The following is a 15,282-nucleotide window of genomic DNA, read 5'->3' on the forward strand; positions in this document are numbered from 1 at the left end:
GCATATGTGGCATAATAGTCTATGGAGCATCTTATGGTATATAATCAGCATTAGTGCAGCATTAATTGGGGCAAATATCTCCATGGAGCATCTTATGGAGCCATGATCAGCATTTGTGGAGCATTATATGGGGCAAATGTATCTATGGAGCATCTTATGGGGCCATAATCAGCATTTGTGCAGCATTATGTGGGGCAGAAGTCTGTATGGAGCATCTTATGGGGTCATAATCAACATTTGTGCAGCATTATATGGGGCATATTTTAATATGGAGCATCTTATGGGGCCCATCATAAACTTTATGGAGCATTATATGGGGCGTATTTTGTACGGAGCATCTTATGGGGCCCATCATGAACTGTATGGAGCATTATATGGGGCTCATGATTCAATATGGATATTCAAAAACACTTAACCTACTGATGTCTCAATTAATTTAACTTTTATTGGTATCTATTTTTATTTTTGACAATTACTGGTAGCTGCTGCATTTCCCACCCTAGGCTTATACTCGAGTCATTAAGTTTTCCCAGTTTTTTGTGGCAAAATAAGGGGTCTCAGCTTATACTCGGGTCAGCTTATACTCGAGTATAGACAGTAAGTCTTGTTTGCCAAAGGTTTCAAATATTTATTTCTCACTGCAAAATGCAAATACATTTATATACTGTAATTTATACAATGTGATTTTCTGGATTTAATTTTTGATATTCTGTCTCTCAATGTTAAAATTAACCTACCCTTAAAATAATATACTGTTTGTTAGGCGTCAAGTTCCTGCCACTGCACAGGGGGAATCTCTGCTGCGGTCTCCCATTCTTCTCCAGCCACAGTGGAGCCTGCTCAGCGGAGACATCGGTCCCAGCACCTGGCAAGGACAAATACTGCACGTTTGGTTACTGCTGCCCTTCCAGATTCAGCCATTATAACTAGTGCTGTTCGGCAGCGAGCAGGATCTCCTGGGACTAAGTCCTGCTTTTCCCCTCCTGAGCATGCCCAGGGGAAGACCTCTCATTGGAGGTCGGGGGTCACATGCTCAGGTCCTGTAGCAGCTCCTATTGGACCATAAGGAAGGTCCTGAACTGCTACAGCTATAAAAGGTTTGCACAGAAGAGTTCCAGAGCAAGCACAACTTTTAGTTAGGGTTTTAGTCCCTGTGCACAGCGCGACTCTGTGAGGCAACAGAGCTCACTTTCATTTCACTTGGGGTGAAGTTTAACCCACGTGTGAGCTCCATCCGCCATTATTTGCAGTAGGTATCTCTGCACGGTGGACCCCGGGCTGCGAACGCACCTAGTATCTATCACCTTATTACTTGGTGCGTTCCGCTAGCCCTAACAGTATACTAGCGCCAGGGTCTGGCTAGTAATGGCAGATGAACAGCAACTGCTGTGGTACATCCAGCCCCTGGAGGGCGGGTTGGCGGCTCTTGAGCACACAACCTTAGCTGTGGATGATTCCGCCGTAGCTGTTCAGTCTGCAAGCATGGCTGCAGCAAGTTTGTCCACTGCCAACCCTGTTCTGACCTTATCTCGCCTCCCGCTGCCAGATAAATACTCTGGTGATAGTGCATCTTGTAGGGGTTTTGTGAGCCAGTGCGCAATACACCTCGAGCTCCTGGCTGCATGTTTTCCCACAGAGCGGGCAAAGGTGGGATTCGTTATATCTCTTCTGTTGGACAAGGTGTTGGAGTGGGCTATGCCGCTGTGGGAGCGTGGTGTTCATGTGAGGCAGAGTGCTCCGCTGTTCTTGAGCACTCTGAAACAGGTCTTTTTGGGACCTTGATTCACCCATGATACTGCACTCCAACTGTTGGCATTGACTCAGGGGTCGTCCATGGTCAGCCATTTTGCCATCCACTGCCGGACGATAGCATCTGAGCTTGGGTGGACGGCTAAAGCCCTCATCCCTGTATTTTGGAGGGGGCTGGCTGACCATATGAAGGACGCTTTGGCCACTAGGGAGATTGCCGCCATGCTGGAGGAGATAATAGCTGTATCCACTCGCATTGACCTCCGTTTTAATGAGCGGAGGTTAGAGCAAGCCCAGTGTAGGCAGAGGTTTCGGCTGGCTCCCACCTTCGCCAAACCTTTGGAATCTCCGGTCCAGGTGCCCGAGTCACATGAGGCCATGGAGGTGTCACGAGCGGGATCTAAATCCCTGACCGCTCGTGCACTCAAGGTCTGACATGTCTGCCGGCAGTCAGGACATCTTGCCACCAGATGTCCCCAGCGGTCGGGGAAACGTCAGTGTCTAGTGGTAGTAGGTGGAGGTACACTAGACATGGCGACGTTTGCCTCCAAACTGTCCTTTAAGGTAACAATTACCATAGGCTCATCCACTCATTCGGTAGAGCTTTGCGTGGATTCTGGGGTGGAGGGCAATTTTATGTCATCTGCATTCACCCAATGACACGCAATACCGCTGGTGATGCTCGCCAAACCAGTGACCGTACGAGTTGTGAATGGGTTGACACTGCCCTCACAGATAACACACCAGACCATCCCATTTGCTCTATCTATGTTGCCATCTCATCAGGAGATTATATCTCTGCTCGCCATTCCTGAGGGAATTGATGAGGTCCTGTTAGGGATACCTTGGCTACGGTACCACTCCCTTCATATTGAGTGGTCCACAGGCAGAGTTTTGGGATGGAGTGAATCTTGTAGGGGTAGATGTCAGAGGGAATGCGTTCAGGTTGCTACTACCGAGGTACCCGCAGATCTTTCCTCTCTCCCCAAGCAATATTGGCCCTATGCGGACATGTTCTCCAAAAGGGATGCGGAGACCCTTCCGCCTCACCGCCCCTATGACTGTCCTATTGGCCTCTTGCCTGGTGCTGAGCCTCCCTGGGGTTGAGTCTACCCGTTGTCTCTCCCAGAAACATAGGCAATGTCTCAGTACATCCAGGAGAATCTGGCAAGAGGATTCCTTAGGAAGTCAGTGTCACCTGCAGGGGCTGGGTTCTTCTTCGTGCAGAAGAAGAACGGAGAATTACGTCCATGCATAGATTACAGGGGTCTTAACGCCATCACCATTAAGAACAAGTACCCATTGCCCCTGATAGCTGAGCTTTTTGATAGGCTTCGGGGAGCAAGGGTGTTTACTAAACTAGATCTGCCGGGTGCTTACAACCTGATTCGCATCCGTGAGGGGGACGAATGGAAGATGGCTATTAACACCAGGGATGGGCACTATGAATACCTGCTGATGCCCTTCGGGCTCTGTAAAGCCGTGGCCGTTTTCCAAGACTTTGTGAACGATATCTTCCGGGATATGCTCTCCACCTCGGTTGTAGTCTACCTGGATGATATTCTCATCTACTCTCCAGATATAGACTCCCGCGTGAGAGATGTTTGCAAAGTCTTCGACCTCCTACAGGCAAATTCCCTCTATGCCAAGTTGGAGAAGTGTGTGTTTGAGCGGGAGTCTGCCTTTCCTGGGCTATATCATCTCAGCCCAAGGATTGGCTATAGATCCCGCAAAGCTACAGGCTGTGATGGACTGGCAGGAACCCCATTCAGTCAAAGAGGTGCAGCGCTTTATGGGGTTCATCAACTATTATCGCCAGTTCATTTCCCACTTCTCAACTTTGGTAGCTCCTCTGGTTGCCCTCACCAAGAAGGGAGTTAATCCCAAATTGTGGTTGGAGGAGGTCTCTAAGGCCTTCCTCTCTATCAAGTCATACTTCGCTGGCACTCCCATTTTACATCGCCCCTATGTTTATAAATAGTGTTGAGCGATACCTTCCGATATTCAAAAGTATCGATATCGGATTGAATTGGCCGATATCCAAAAAATATCGGATATCGCCGATACCGATACCCGATACCAATGCAAGTCAATGGGACCCAAATATCGGAACGTAAATAAGCCCTTTCTATCCTTCTATATGCTGTTCTGGAGGGGGGAAGAGTGTGGGCGGTGCATGGGCGGACACTGTGAGTGACTGTGTGTGCGGGCGGGGTCTGTGTGGGACCATGGGTGGTCTGTGTATGCCTGCCGGGGGGGTCTGTATGGCCTGCCGGGGGGTCTGTGCGGCCTCTCTGTGGTCTGTGCGGCTTGCCGGGGGGTCTGTGCGGCCCTTCTGGGGTCTGTATGGCCTGCCGGGGGTCTGTACCACCTGCCGGGGGGTCTGTGCAGCCTCTCTGGGGTCTGTGCGGCTTGCCAGGGGGTCTGTACGGCCTCTCCTTGGTCTGTGCGTGCCTGCCATGGGGTCTGTGCAGCCTCTGCGGGGTCTGTGCGGCTTGCCGGGGGGTCTGTACGGCCTCTCCGGCATCTGAGCATGCCTGCCGGGGGTCTGTACGGCCTTCCGGGGGTCTGTGCGGCCTCTCCGGGGTCTGTGTGGCTTGCCGGGGGGTCTGTGCGGCCTCTCCGGGGTCTGTATGGCCTGCTGGGGGGTCTGTACTGCCTCTCCGGGGTCTGTGCGGCTTGCCGGGGGGTCTGTACGGCCTGCCGGGGGTCTTTGTGTCTGTGCAGGCATCGTCCGATGGGACTACAAGTCCCATCGGGCTATGCCTGCTACAATGATAGTGATTGACACATTAGCCAATGATGGGACAGTAGTAGTCTCATCATCCGGCTAATGTGTTGAATGTTAAAAAAAAAAAAAAAAACTCCATACATACTCCATACATGCCACATACAAGCTACATACATACAGTACATTCTACATACATACTACATACATGCTACATACATACATACTACATACATACTACATTCTACCTACTACATACATGCTACATACATGCTACATGCTACATACATGCTACATACATGCTACATACATGCTACATACATACTACATGCTACATACATGCTACATACATGCTACATACATACTACATACTACATGCATGCTACATACATGCTACATACATACATACTACATACTACAAACATGCTACATACATGCTACATACATACTACATACTGCATACATGCTACATACATGCTACATACATACATACATACTACATGTACATACATACTACATACTATATACATGCTACATACATGCTACATACATACATGCTACATACATGCTACATACATACTACATACATACTACATGCTACATACATGCTACATACATACTACATGCTACACACATGCTACATACATGCTACATACATGCTACATACATACATGCTACATACATGCTACATACATGCTACATACATACTACATACATACATAAATACTACATACATACTCCATACATACAATACATTACATACAATACATACATATAGACATACAGTACATTAAACATAGAGTAGATACTCACCATTAAAAAAAAAAAAAACAACCAATATACTCCCTGTCCGCAGAAATCCACGAGTGTCCCACGACGATATTCCGTGGAGAACGGCAGCAACAGCTTGTGTGACCGCTCTCCAGGGGACCCAGAAACACAATGACGGGAGAAAAGTATTCCTCCGCCGCTGTAAAAAAAAGTCCCTAGTCTGACTTATGGCATTTTTGTATGAGAAATTTTCCCAGGCAGCAATTGCCATAAAGTAAGACTTTGAACTATAGTAACCTCAGTGATGCACTGCAGGAGCCATTGTCTACTGTCAGTGTGTCACTGAGGGTCCTATAGAGCAGTGACATCACCCGATGTCACTGTTCTATAGGGGAGATCGTCGTGGGACAATCGTTATTAATTGGACTACGGCAGACAGGTAGTATACGGTTTATTATTTTACATTTTTGCAGGCGCTGAAGTATGGTAAGTATGGTGAAATGAAGAATATTAAAATACTTTTTCCTAATGTGTGCGTGTTTTATTAACCCTTTCTTACTATTGGATTAATAACGGATAGGCGTCTTATTGACGCCTCTCCATTATTAACCCGGCTTAATGTCACCTTACAATAGCAAGGTGACATTAACCCCTTATTATCCCATATCCCACCGCTACACGGGAGTGGGAAGAGAGGGGCTAAGTGCCGGAATTGGCGCATCTTATAGATGCGCCATTTCTGGGGTGGCTGCGGACTGGTATTTGTAGCGGGGGGGGCAATATCCATGGCCCCTCTCTAAGCTATGAATATCAGCCCACAGCTGTCTGCGTAGCCTTTCTGGCTATAAAATATAGGGGACCCCACGTCATTTTTTGGGGGGGTCCCCCTATTTTAATAGCCAGTAAAGGCTACGCAGACAGCTGCGGGCTGATATTCATAGCAGGCTACAAATATTGGCCTCTGGCCGTCAGCTTTCTCACTCTGGCGCAGAAAATTGCGCGGGAGCCCACGCCGTTTTTTTCTGTTTTTTTTTTAATTCAACGCTCATAAAGGCCTCTTTTACACTTGCGCCAGTACGGGTCCGTCGCTATGCGTCGGGCCGACGTACGTTATGAAATTTGTGCACGATGTGGGCAGCGGATGCAGTTTTTCAACGCATCTGCTGCCCATTCTGAAGTCCGGGGAGGAGGGAGCGGAGTTTCTGCCGCGCATGCGCGATAGAAAATGGCGTATGCGATGGACAGAAACACGTTCACTTGAACGTTTTTTCATGCCGACGGTCCGCCAAAACACGATGGATCCGTTGCACGACAGACGCGACGTGTGGCCATCCATCGCGATCCGTCGCTAATACAAGTCTATGGGAAAAAAACGCATCCTGCGAGCACATTTGCAGGATCCGTTTTTTTTTCCCAAAACGACGGATTGCTAAAAACGCAAGTGTGAAAGTAGCCTTAGAAACATCGGCCTTTCTATTATATATCTATGGATATATCTATCTATAGATATATTTATAGATAAATATATCTATAGATACATAGAAGTATCTATCCATATATCTCGCTGCTTTCACACATCAGGTTTTTGCCGTCAGGTACAATCCGGCGAGTTTTGGAAAAAACAGATCCGTTTTTTCCGCCGGATCCGTTTTTTTCCGCCGGATCCGTTTTTTCTCATAGAGTTGTATTAGCGCCGGATTGCGCCTGATGGCCACACGTTTCATCTGTTTTTTTGCAGGATCCGTCAAAAAAGCTGTTTCTGCCGGACAGAAAACACATAAAGAGGAACGGTTTTTCTGTCCGGTGAAAAAACGCACAGCGACGGATCTGGCAAAAAACAGATGAAACTGAGATGTGAAATGACAAATCCGGCCTCCGAATCCGTTTTTTCATGCATTTTTCCATTCAAATCATGCACATTTTCCATTTATTTATTTCCAAAAACTGCATCAAAACCGGTCAAAAAACAGAACGAAAACTGCATCAAAAACAGCATCAAAAACCGCATAAAAAACCGCACCAAAAACTGCACCAAAAACCAGCATCAAAACCTGCACCAAAATCTGCACCAAAAACTACATGTCGTGTTTTGGCGGACCGTCGGCACAAAAAAACGTTCAAGTGAACGTTTTTTTGTCCGTCGCGTCCGCCATTTTCTACTGCACATGCGCGGCAGAAACTCCGCCCCCTCCTCCCCGGACTTCAGAATGGGCAGCGGATGCATTGAAAAACTGCATCCGCTGCCCACGTCGTGCACAAATTTCACAATGTGCGTCGGTACGTCGGCCTGACGCATAGCGACGGACCCTTACCGACGCAAGTGTGAAAGAGGCCTTTATGAGCTTTGAATTAAAAAACAAAAAAACGGAAAAAAAACAGCGTGGGCTCCCGCGCAATTTTCTGTGCCAGAGGGGAAAACCGGCGACCGGGGGCCAAAATTTGTAGCCTGCTATGAATATCAGTCCGCAGCTGTCTGCATAGCCTTTACTGGCTATTAAAAAAGGGGGACCCCCCCAAAAAAATGACGTGGGGTCCCCCTATATTTTATAGCCAGAAAGGCTATGCAGACAGCTGCGGGCTGATATTCATAGCTTAGAGAGGGGCCATGGATATTGGCCCCCACGGCTACAAATACCAGTCCGCAGCCGCCCCAGAAATGGCGCATCTGTAAGATGCGCCAATTCCGGCACTTAGCCCCTCTCTTCCCACTCCCGTGTAGCGGTGGGATATGGGGTAATAAGGGGTTAATGTCACCTTGCTATTGTAAGGTGACATTAGGCCGGGTTAATAACAGAGAGGCGTCAATAAGACGCCTATCCATTATTAATCCAAAAGTAAGAAAGGGTTAATAAAACACGCACACATTAGGAAACAGTATTTTAATATTCTTCATTTCACCATACTTACTATACTTCAGCGCCTGCAGAAAATGTAAAATAATAAACCGTATACTACCTGTCTGCCGTAGTCCAATTAATAACGAGTGTCCCACGACGATCTCCCCTATAGAACAGTGACATCTGGTGATGTCACTGCTCTATAGGACCCTCAGTGACACACTGACAGGAGACAATGGCTCCTGCAGTGCATCACTGAGGTTACTATAGTTCAAAGTCTTACTTTATGACAATTGCTGCCTGGGAAAATTTCTCATACAAAAATGCCATAAGTCAGACTAGGGACTTTTTTTTTACAGCGTCGGAGTAATACTTTCCTTCCGTCATTGTGTTTCTGGGTCCCCTGGAGAGCGGTCGCACCAGCTGTTGCTGCCGTTCTCCACAGGTGATCGTCGTGGGACACTCGTGGATTTCTGCGGACAGGGAGTATATCGGTTGTTTGTTTTTTTCATATGTTTTACAGGTTGACACTGGCTTCGGGGATCAAAATGACAAGTAATGGTGAGTATGTACTCTATGTTTAATGTACTGTATGTCTATATGTATGTATTGTATGTAATGTATTGCATGTATGGAATATGTATGTAGCATGTATGTAGCGTGTATGTATGTAGCATGTATGTAGCATGTATGTAGTATGTAGTATGTTTGTAGCATGTATGTTGCATGTATGCAGCATGTGTGTAGCATGTAGTATGTATGCAGTATGCATGTAGTATGAATGTATGTATTATGTATGTAGCATGTATGTAGCATGTATGTATGTAGCATGTATGTAGCATGTATGTAGTATGTAGTATGTATGTAGCATGTAGTATGTATGTATGTAGCATGTGTGTATAATGTATGTAGTATGTATGTAGCATGTATGTAGTATGTAGTATGTAGCATGTATGTAGCATGTATGTAGTATGTATGTAGCATGTAGCATGCATGTAGCATGTAGCATGTATGTAGCATGTATGTAGTATGTAGCATGTAGTATGTATGTTGTATGTATGTAGCATGTATGTAGTATGTATGTAGAATGTATGTATGTAGCATGTGTGTATAATGTATGTAGTATGTATGTAGCATGTATGTAGTATGTATTATGTAGCATGTATGTAGAATGTATGTAGCATGTATGTAGTATGTATGTAGCATGTATGTAGCATGTAGCATGTATGTAGCATGTAGTATGTATGTAGTATGTATGTAGTATATATGTATGTAGCATGTATGTAGTATGTATGTAGAATGTATGTATGTAGCATGTATGTAGCAGGTATGTAGCATGTATGGAATATGTATGGAGTTTTTTTTTTACATTCAACACATTAGCCGGATGATGGGACTACTACTGTCCCATCATTGGCTAATGTGTCAATCACTGTCATTGTAGCAGGCATAGCCCGATGGGACTTGTAGTCCCATCAGATGATGCCTGCACAGACACAAAGACCCCCGGCAGGCCGTACAGACCCCCCGGCAAGCTGCACAGACCCCGGAGAGGCCACACAGACCCCCCGGAAGGCTGTACAGACCCCCTGGCAGGCCATACAGACCCCAGAGAGGCCGCATAGACCCCCCGGCAAGCCGCACAGACCACGGAGAGGCCACACAGACCCCCCAGCAGGCCAAACAGACCCCCCAGCAGGCACGTACAGACCCCGGAGAGGCCACACAGACCCCCAGCAAGCCGCACAGACCCCGGAGAGGCCACACAGACCCCCCAGCAGGCCGAACAGACCCCCGGCAGGCACACACAGACCCCAGAGAGGCCGCACAGACCCCCTGGCAAGCCGCACAGACCCCGGAGAGGCCGCACAGACCCCCCGGCAGGCCGTACAGACCCCCCGGCAAGCCGCACAGACCCCGGAGAGGCCGTTCAAACCCCCCGGCAGGCCGTACAGACCCCCCGGCAGGCACGCACAGACCCCCCGGCAGGCCGCACAGACCCCCCGTCAGGCCGTACAGATCCCCCGGCAGGCACGCACAGACCACCCATGGTCCCGCACAGACCCTGCCCGCACAGACACACGCAGTCTCCGCCCACGCACCGCCCACACTCAATTATACTGCATTTTTGCACTGTGGGAACTTCTGATTCAGGTATCCGATATCGCAAAAATATCGGAACTCGGTATCGGAATTCCGATACAGCGAATATCGGCCGATACCCGATATTTGCAGTATCGGAATGCTCAACACTATTTATAAACCATTTTTAATGGAGGTGGATGCCTCTTCCATCGGTACTGGAGCAGTCCTCTTCCAGAAGGATGCTCAAGGTCGGAAGCATCCTTGCTTCTTCTCCAATACCTTCACACCGGCGGAGAGGAATTGTTCCATCGAGGATAGGGAGTTGCTAGCCATGAAGTTGGCCTTTTCAGAGTGGAGACACCTCCTGGAGGGGGCTCATTTTCCCTTCCAAGTTCCCACTGACCACAAAAATTTGTATGTAGCATGTAGTATGTATGTAGTATGTATGTATGTAGCATGTATGTAGTATGTATGTATGTAGCATGTATGTAGCATGTATGTATCAGGTATGTAGCATGTATGGAGTATGTATGGAGTTTTTTTTTTTTACAATCAACACATTAGCCGGATGATTGGACTACTACTGTCCCATCATTGGCTAATGTGTCAATCACTGTCATTGTAGCAGGCATAGCCCGATGGGACTTGTAGTCCCATCGGACGATGCCTGCACAGACACAAAGACCCCTGGCAGGTCGTACAGACCCCCCGGCAAGCCACACAGACAACAGAGAGGCCGCACAGACCCCCCAGCAGGCCGTACAGACCCCCTGGCAGGCCGTACAGACCCCGAAGAGGCCACACAGACCCCCCGCCAGGCCGAACAGACCCCCCAGCAGGCATGCACAGACCCCGGAGAGGCCACACCGACCCCCCGGCAAGCCACACAGACCCCGGAGAGGCCACACAGACCCCCCGGCAGGCCATACAGACTCCCCAGCAGGCACACACAGACCCCAGAGAGGCCGTACAGACCCCCCAGCAAGCCGCACAGACCCTGGAGAGGCCGCACAGACCACCTGGCAGGCCGCACAGACCCCCCGGCAGGCCGTACAGACCCCCCGGCAGGCACGCACAGACCCCCCGGCAGGCCGTACAGACCCCGGAGAGGCCGTACAGACCTCCTGGCAGGCACGCACAGACCACCCACGGTCCCGCGCAGACCCCACCCGCACAGACACACGCAGTCTCCGCCCACGCACAGCCCACACTCAATTATACTGCATTTTTGCACTGTGGGAACTTCTGATTCCGGTATCCGATATCGCAAAAATATCGGAACTCGGTATCGGAATTCCGATACAGCGAATATCGGCCGATACCCGATATTTGCAGTATCGGAATGCTCAACACTATTTATAAACCATTTTTCATGGAGGTGGATGCCTCTTCCGTCGGTACTGGAGCAGTCCTCTTCCAGAAGGATGCTCAAGGTCGGAAGCATCCTTGCTTCTTCTCCAATACCTTCACACCAGCGGAGAGGAATTGTTCCATCGAGGATAGGGAGTTGCTAGCCATGAAGTTGGCCTTTTCAGAGTGGAGACACCTCCTAGAGGGGGCTCATTTTCCCTTCCAAGTTTCCACCGACCACAAAAATTTGGTGTATTTGCAAACCGCCCAGCGGCTAAACTCTCGCCAGGCCAGATGGTCCCTGTTCTTCTCCCGGTTCCACTTTACCCTCCATTTTCTCTCCGGGGAGAAGAACACTCGTGTCGATGCTCTCTCCCGCTCCTTAGCATCATCATCAGAGGAGGAGGAGCCTTGGCTTATTGTCCCTTCAGAGAGCCTGAGAACTGTGGCCCCGGTTTCGCTAGAGTCTGTGCTCCCAGGCAAGACTTTTGTGCCATCTAATTTGGGAGCAGAGGTTCTCTCTTGGGCTCACTTGTCCAGGGTGGGTGGACATTTTGGGACCAAGAGGACATCTGAGCTTTTGGCGAGGACGTACTGTTGGCCCAATATGGCCCATGACGTCGGTGACTATATTCGGGCGTGTGTCTCCTGCGCCAAGAACCGGTCTCCTCGGCAATGGCCTGATGGGCTACTTTACCCCCTGCTGGTGGCAGACAGGCCCTGGGAGATGGTCGGGATGGACTTCGTGGTAGGCTTACCCAAGTCTCCTGCTGCACAGTTACTGTATCTGGGTAGTCACCGACCATTTTTCTAAAATGATGCACTTGGTTCCGCTTCCACTGACTCCATTTCTCCTTAATTATGGCCAGCACCACGTGTCCCTGTGCCCATGCCCATGTCATCCACCTATTCTAGGGTGGCAGACTGGGCGGTGGAGGCACGTAACATTTGGGACCGCACACGGGATGCCATCCGGGCCTTCATCGAGAGAATGAGGGTTTCTGCTGATGCACACCGGTGCCCCGCTCTGACCTTTGCTCCTGGCGACGTAGTGTGGCTCTCTGCCTGTAACATCAGGCTGCGAGTTGAGTCCACTAAGTTTGCACCTCAATACAAAGGAACTTTCAAGATTCTGGAACAGGTCAACTCTGTGGTCTACCGTTTGGCTATTCCTCCGCGCCTAGGTATCACTGACACTTTTCATGTATCCCTCTTAAAGCCCGTCTACATGTCCCGCTTTTCTGAGTCATCTTCCGGGACATCAGGTTCATCCACGGATGAGTATGAAGTGAATTCAATCTTGTGGTGCAAGGTGGTATGTGGCAAAAAATGCTATCTGGTGGACTGGAAGGGCCATGGCCCAGAGAATAGAATCCTGGGAGCCTGTGGAGCACATTCGCACTCCGCTGCTCATTGCAGCCTTTGAGCGTAGCGAGGCCCAAGGAGTGGGGCCCTAGGAGGGGGGTAATGTTAGGCGTCGAGTTCCTGCCGCTGCACAGGGGGAATCTCGAGCCATGTCCGCTGCGGTTTTCAATTCTTCTCCAGCTGCAGTGGAGCCTGCTCAGCAGAGACGTCGTTCCCAATGCCTGGCCAGGACAGATACTGCACGTTTGGTTACTGCTGCCCTTCCAGGCTCAGCCATTATAACTAGTGCTGTTCAGCAGTGAGCAGGCACTCCTGGGACTAAGTCCTGCTTTTTCCCTCCTGAGCATGCCCAGGGGAAGACCTCTCATTGGTGGTCGGGGGTCACATGCCTATGTCCTGTAGCAGCTCCTATTGGACCACTAGGAAGGTCCTGAACTGCTACAGCTATAAAAGGTTTGCATGGCCGCACGGCCATGCACTAGTATCATTTGTGTTTGGCAGTTGCCAGTGGATACTCTGCCACGCTGTATTTAAGTGATGTGAGTCTGTTTAGCCTTTTGGGCTGTACACTCAGGCAGGCAGCTAGCATCAGTGGGGGCAATTAGCCTTGGCTTAGCATCTGGTTCCTTCATGTGTGTGGTTAGCCCAGAAGAGTTCCAGAGCAAGCACAACTTTTAGTTAGGGTTTTAGTCCCTGTGTACAGCATGACTCTGTGAGGCAACAGAGCTCGCTTTCATTTCACACGGGGTGAAGTTTAACCCACGTGTGAGCTCAGTGTCCATCCGCCATTACTTGCAGCAGGTATCTCTGCACGGTGGACCCCGGGCTGCGAACGCACCTTGTATCTATCACCCTATTACTCGGTGCATTCTGCTAGCCCTAACACTGTTCATGTCTTTGTCAGTGGGCACTCTTACAAAAATCAGCAAGGGATCAAATACTTTCCTCTCCCATTGTATATGTCTTCATAATTTCATACTTCCATTTGTCCCCTCATTCTTGGTAAAATATACCACGATGGTTAAGGGAACAGTTGGAATGGAGTATGCCTGGAGGATCAGACTCCACAGGGTTAGTTTGTAGTCTGCAGTCATAGCAGTCAAGAGAAGCTGCAAACACTAATTGGAGATATTTTTATCAAGACTCTTTGTAAAAGCATCTCATTTTTATTGCTGATGTAATAGAATAAAAAAGACAATACTTGCAGTGATAGATTTAAGCCTTAGATTGAATGTGCCACCATATACTGCCGTGCTTTATGGAAACATAGAGGATAAACCTTTCCGTAAGGCCCTTTAGGTGTAATAACTGTACATTATAAAGCTGTTTTGCAGTTGGAGAAAATGACTGGACTGGTCCGGTCACATGCTTCTCTATCAGCAGCCATTTTGTGTACTGGAGAGCTGTGCAATCTGTGAGTATGGCGGCACTACTAAGTGCAGGAGGGGAACTGGTAATACTTATACTTAATATATTAGTAAGAACTACAAAATCATGCCCAAAATTAATTTATTAAACTAAAGATAAACTCGATAAACCCTTTAAGCATTTTGTGAGTTTTTTACATGTGTAACAATTTATTTTCTTACTGCAGTGTGGCTACGCATAATAGGGCTGATTCATCAAGACTAGCATAGCGTACAATTGGGCTACCCCAGTCTTGCAGGATATTAAGGTGCCAAATTCATTAAGAGACTCTTAAGAGGTACTGAATGAATTTGGTGCCTCTTCTAAGTGTCGGGTGTCTCCATGCACTGCTCCAGAAATGCTACTTCAATTAGTGCCTGGAGTAGCATTTCTGGCATGCAAAAGCCAGCAATTTTATGAATTTGACTGGCGAATGTGGCCACATCCACATGGAAATGACAATTGGCAAACCAAAATAAGCAATGCAGAATAGAACTGCTTGGTGAGAGATGATTGATAGGATGACTGAAAGTCCTCATTCCACATTCATGCCAAGTTTAAGAACATAGACTCGAAACGCATCTGGTTCTATTAATTCTTCCCTGTGTTCCCCTGACTATCCCTTACCACAGGCATAGTTCCACTACTATCCTTTGTGACATATTGTTTTCAACCAATTAGAATAAAGAGGTTGATGTTTTACCAGCATTTTGGCATCCTGTGAGCTGGATCCAATCTTCATTCATGACCGAAAGTCACACCTGACTAAATGGATGAACAGATCCAGTATACACATATTGTAAACATCTGTTCTATCATCTATTTTTTTTAATCCCTCTATTTCTTATTTTTATGCTGTGTAACAGTATAGAATCTGATAGCTGTAGAATAATTATGTATTCTGCCTTTTAGAAATTACATTGCAGAGGAATTTAATGTATGCAATAAATGGTAAATGGATTCCATCTTGTACTTTAATTAAAACCATGC

General features: G+C 48.1%; 1 protein-coding gene across 7 annotated transcripts in view; it reads left to right on the plus strand.

Moving 5' to 3' along the window:
- Window positions 1-15,282, plus strand: part of DSEL (dermatan sulfate epimerase like) — a 99,714-nt gene that overhangs the window by 66,628 nt on the left and 17,804 nt on the right. For 3 of the 7 annotated variants that reach the window (XM_077270116.1, XM_077270119.1, XM_077270117.1), the window contains exon 2: window positions 14,220-14,299. The exons of the other annotated variants lie outside the window; for them this stretch is intronic. The gene's annotated coding sequence lies outside the window, so the exon portion shown is untranslated. The remainder of the gene's footprint in view (window positions 1-14,219; window positions 14,300-15,282) is intronic. 7 annotated transcript variants of the gene reach the window in all.

Source organism: Ranitomeya variabilis, chromosome 6 (assembly GCF_051348905.1).
Source record: "Ranitomeya variabilis isolate aRanVar5 chromosome 6, aRanVar5.hap1, whole genome shotgun sequence".
Classification (NCBI taxonomy): domain Eukaryota; kingdom Metazoa; phylum Chordata; class Amphibia; order Anura; family Dendrobatidae; genus Ranitomeya; species Ranitomeya variabilis.